Raw genomic sequence first — 5,821 nt, forward strand, 5'->3', positions numbered from 1 at the left:
TTTCACTCCCCGAGTTGGCAGTGGATGAACGACCTGTCAGGCAGGACAATGTCCTGATTGGCCGACTGGGGCAGCCTGGGGGGGTGGGGATGTGTAGGGGGGTGATGGGTGTTTTGTTTGGCCTTTTTCCCTGTCGGTAAAGTGCTGATACAAGCTTTTCACATTCCAGAGTGGAGTACATGGTTCACTGAACTCATAAACACACGTGGCTGTTCCACCCAACCCTTAAGCAGTGTGTGTGTGTATTTTGTGTGTGTGTGTGTGTGTGTGTGTGTGTGTGTGTGTGTGTGTGTGTGTGTGGCGATAGACCCCTAATACTCCAAAATTAAAAGAAGGTTAACTGCAGGTTCCCAAAGGGAATGTAATCCGCTACATGCTGTGCTTGAACCTATTCATACTAGTAAGTATTTTTTAATAAGAAAAGCACATGGAAATGTACACACTCCAGAGAAATCTTCTCTGAAATCTTCTCTCTCATCTTTCCAAACTATCACCAGCAAGGATGACCCATGCATTGGCGGACTGTCACAATTTATAGTGTAAAATGTCCTCATTTTAAACAACACTACGGCTACTGGTTTATTTATTTTACAATGAATAGTATTGTTTTTTTTTTAAGAGGGGTGACGTGTGTGCTTTTTTCCTTCTCTTCAGCCCATATGTGTGTCCAACAGTTGAGCATATGCTGCCGTCCTGTGAACACCAGCCATTCAGTTCCACAGCATGGCACTCTGCCATCCAAGGGCTAGGAAAGAGAGAGTACACATTGAGCCCGCCCTCTCTCCACACACATATATGCACGCACGCACATACACACACACACACACACACACATACACACGCACACACACACATGCGCTCACAAGCACACACACTTACAAACACACATATACTCTTACACACACACACACACACACACACACACACACACACACACACACACACACACACACACACACATACATACACACACACACACACAGAGAGAGAGAGAGAGAGAGAGAGAGAGAGAGAGAGAGAGAGAGAGAGCATAGAGCACATGCACATGCACATGCACATGCACTAAACCATTGCCCAGTCAGTTCTCAGAAGAGCTCAGTAATTAGGCATGGATTTGTGTAAAATCCAGAAAATGAGAAAATGTGACAGCGCCGGTTTTGGGAGTGTATGTTATTATATGTTGGCTCTGAGAGAGTGTCTATGCCGGTGTGTTTTGGTTTGGGTGGGGGAAACGGGCATGTGCTAGTATGGGAAAAGACGTGTGTTGGTGTGTTATGGTTTTGCCTGATAAAGAGACGCCTGTAAGAACACGTGTGAGGTGTTTTGGGTTGGCCCGGTGTGGTCAGGGGCTGTTGTGGTCTGGGTTGGTCCACTGAGAAGTGCCGCGAGCCAAAGCGTGTTTGTTCACACCAGGCTCAGAAGCCAGGGACCGCGCGTGTGTGCCACCACCCCTTCCTCCCCACACATCCTCACATCTCTCTCTCTCTCTCTCTCTCTCTCTCTCTCTCTCTCTCACACACACACACACACACACACACACACACACACACACGCACACACATTTACACACACAAAATCTATTTATGCCAGAATTATAGCCGTCTGTCACACTAATAATGCTCATTTAATAACAACCGCTACACATAGCAACCTTCAGGATTCTTTTTTGTTTCTCTAATTTGTCATTGCAGGTCAATGCCCCCACCTAGAGCCTTGTTTTCCTAAAAACCAGTTGCAATCATATAGTAAACTTGCCAAACTGGGTTTTGATGTACTATTAAAAAAAATGCTTTAAAAAAAATATCGTTCTTGGTATATGAATGACAACGTTCACACATAAACTATAAAGATAACAATTTGAAGAACAATATCATTGGAGATCACTTTCAGAGCGATTTTGAGAACGATAAAAAACGAATAGCCACTCAGTCAAGTCAAGTCATTTTTATTTATATAGCGCATTTTTGTATGCCACAGATCAGAACCTATCACATTTCAGCCATCACATTCATTACTGTAACACTTTGCTTATTGTTGGTCAATGTGGACGCTTTTATTGTTATGGTTATAGTTATCATTATAGTTACCGTTCCCGGTGTGAACGGCCCTTAACAAAGAAAAAATGTTTGCCAAATTGAATGCACCCCGAGGCAAATAGTATGTTCAGCGTGGCACATTTCACTGAACATTAGACATAGAGTTGTCAAACATTATTCATGTGTTATACTCCACTGTGAGCATTTGCTGTCATGAAACAGAGTGAAATGGCTCATCCATATTCACATGAGCCTGGGAAATGAATGACTGTATGTTTAACTACATCTTTGTGTGTGTTTGTGGGTGGGGGTGGGTGGGTGTCACTCTCTGCTGAAAAGAAATTATTCCAGATCATATCCCACCCTACCCAGCCATTACGTAGCTTACACACACACACACACACTCATGCACTCATAGAGTGTCTGTCCTCCTCCGCTCTCTCCAAATCCCGTCAGTTCAATTAAATTACTGTTATCATACACTGAGGGAGGGGAAGGTGAAAAGCCCAGGCCACAACTGATTTATAAACACACACACACACACACACACACACACACACACACACACACACACACACACACACACACACACACATATACACACACACACACACACACCACACACACACTCAGACACACAGAGACACAGACATGTACACACACACACACACACACCACACACACACTCAGACACACAGAGACACAGACATGTACACACACACACACACACACACATACAAGCAAACATACACGGACACGCACACACACACGCACACATACACGTACACGCACACACACACATATGCACACATACACACAAACACACGCACATATCCAGATGAACACGCACACACTTACACACTTACACTCAACCGCCCACCCACGGCACTGCCTGCCACTGGAGCCGTCTTCCCATTATGGCAATCACTTACACACGGTATTGATTCTCCTGGAGGCCTGACTCATCCTCTGTGGACGGAGAGACGTTAGATCCCCACTATTGATTTTCAGTGTGGAGGCTGCTGCCTGCTATTAGCCTGCTCTTCTCTTCATCTCTCCACTGCTGTGTTCTACTCTCACTCCACTGTCTCTTTTGCTGTTTTGCTCACTGTACTTCTCTCTCTCTCTCTCTCTCTCGCTCTCTCTCTCTCTCTCTCTCTCTCTCTCTCTCTGTCTGTCTGTGTTTTGTGCTTCTCGTGCTTGTTCACCTCTGCTGGGTTTTATTTGTTGTTATGAATATTGACAGATGTATGATTTGAGCTCTTTGAGAGATTTTTCAAAAATGTCTCGACCACTTACTGTATACACACATGCACCAAACACGCAGTCTTTCTCTTTCTCTCTCTCTCTCTCTCTCTCTCTCTCTCTCTCTCTCTCTCTCTCTCTAACACACACACACTACACACGCACCGGTCTGAACACAATCCCCCTCCCATGAATAATACATCACCTGGCCCACGTGTCTCCCTCAGAAGGCTTTGAAACATCAGAGTTGCCTCTTTGCGAGGCTGGCACTCCCAAGAATCTTCCCACAGATCAGTCACTCCAGAGGACGTCCTTCAGCCGCAGCCAGTGTGGGGTTTCTGTAAACGAAAACGTGCCCAGCATTGAGGTTTGTCAAGGTGGGAGCAATCCCAGGCTGGTACCCAGGGCATCTTGACAGAGGCTGGAGCAAAACATTTCCATAGCAGCCTGTATCCACTCCTTTCACAGCATCCTGCAGCTGCATTATAAGAACAAGTTGGGTTGTACACGCACACAGACACACACACACACTACACATACCGGGTCTGAACACAATCCCCTCCCATGAATAATACATCACCTGGCCCACGTGTCTCCCTCAGAAGGCTTTGAAACATCAGAGTTGCCTCTTTGCGAGGCTGGCACTCCCAAGAATCTTCCCACAGATCAGTCACTCCAGAGGACGTCCTTCAGCCGCAGCCAGTGTGGGGTTTCTGTAAACGAAAACGTGCCCAGCATTGAGGTTTGTCAAGGTGGGAGCAATCCCAGGCTGGTACCCAGGGCATCTTGACAGAGGCTGGAGCAAAACATTTCCATAGCAGCCTGTATCCACTCCTTTCACAGCATCCTGCAGCTGCATTATAAGAACAAGTTGGGTTGTACACGCACACAGACACATACACACACATGCACGCACGCACACGCACACGCACACGCACACACACAGACACACAGACACACACACACACACACACACACACACACACACACACACACACACACACAGGATATTAACTGTCTGCACCTATCAACTGCAAAATACAAAGGCACAATACATAGTCATATAACCACACTGATAGATGTGGTGTACTTCCCACATACAACATAGGCATTATGGAACAGAGAATTCAGCAGAGATAGGTGTGTGTATGTGTGGTGTGTGTGTGTGTGTGTGTGTGTGTGTGTGTGTGTGTGTGTGTGTGTGTGTGTGTGTGTGTGTGTGTGTGTTTGTGTGTGTGTGTATATGTGTGTGTAAAGCAGATTGAGCTCAGCATGAAGGGGAGGACAAATGGTTTAAGAGGCCAATGACACGATTTCATACTGTGAGTGATGGAGAAGCTGGCCAATCCGGGTACCAGCTGCATCTGCCATCCCACGCACAACACCCAGCAGGCCTAATACTTGCAAACCTCAAAACACACACACACACACACACACACACACACACACACACTCACGCAAGCCTTCAGAGGAAGTAAAATCGTCTAAAGCTGTCTTCCAAGAACATAACACTGATAGAAAAGTGTGTGTTTCTTATCAGTCTGGCTACAGTATTTTGATCAATTTCCCAACCACGCTTTCCTCTTGATGTGCGTTTCTTTCCCTCCCTCTCACCACTACATGTGGCACCTCAGCTCGTGTTTCTTACAAAGGAGGATAAGAGTCTACAATCAGGGGTAGATAACGGGAGTTAGGATGAAGGGGGAGTGTGGAGGTCAACAGAAGGAGAGACAGATGCTTCTCCTTCAGATGCCTGGAAGCAGATCATTACGCCGATGATGTTCACAGAGAGAGAGCGCAGTGGATGGGGAGGACTCTGAGATTAGGGGAATACCCGCACAAGCGCAAGAGAGAAGACACAGAAACAGAGAGATGAGAGGAGAGGAGAGAACGAGCGAGAGAGAGAGAGAGGGGGGGGGTGAGATCTGTTAAGAGTGGGTGGTGAGGAGTTTTTACTGTGCTTTCTCTTTTTCCCTCCTCTCCTCTCTCTCTCTCTCTCTCCTCCGCTCTGTCGTGAGAAAGAGAAGCCTCCCTCTCATCTTTAAAGATGCATGAGGCCTGGCCGTGGGTCTGCACTGTGTTTGGAGCCCGCATAGAAACCACCCCTCCCACACAAGCACAAATAATCATGCAAACACACACACACACACACACACACACACACACACACACACACACACACACAAATACACCTACACACATGCATGCTCATACACCCCCACAGCCTTACACACATATCTGATTCACTCCCAAATACACCCACACCCACACCCACACAAGAAAGGCACACACACACACACACACACACACACACACACACACACACACACACACACACACACACACACACACACACACACACACACACACACACACACACACACACAGTCTTTGGTCTCATCTGCAGGATGCAGAGACAGAGAACATCTGAGTGTCAGATTAGTGTGTAATTGCTAAGTGGGATTTACTAACACACACACCAACTGTACAAAAGAATGTTTGTGTACATTAGGTATGTATACTGTACTGTACTGTACACA

This window comes from Alosa alosa, chromosome 2 (assembly GCF_017589495.1).
Source record: "Alosa alosa isolate M-15738 ecotype Scorff River chromosome 2, AALO_Geno_1.1, whole genome shotgun sequence".
NCBI classification, from domain to species: domain Eukaryota; kingdom Metazoa; phylum Chordata; class Actinopteri; order Clupeiformes; family Clupeidae; genus Alosa; species Alosa alosa.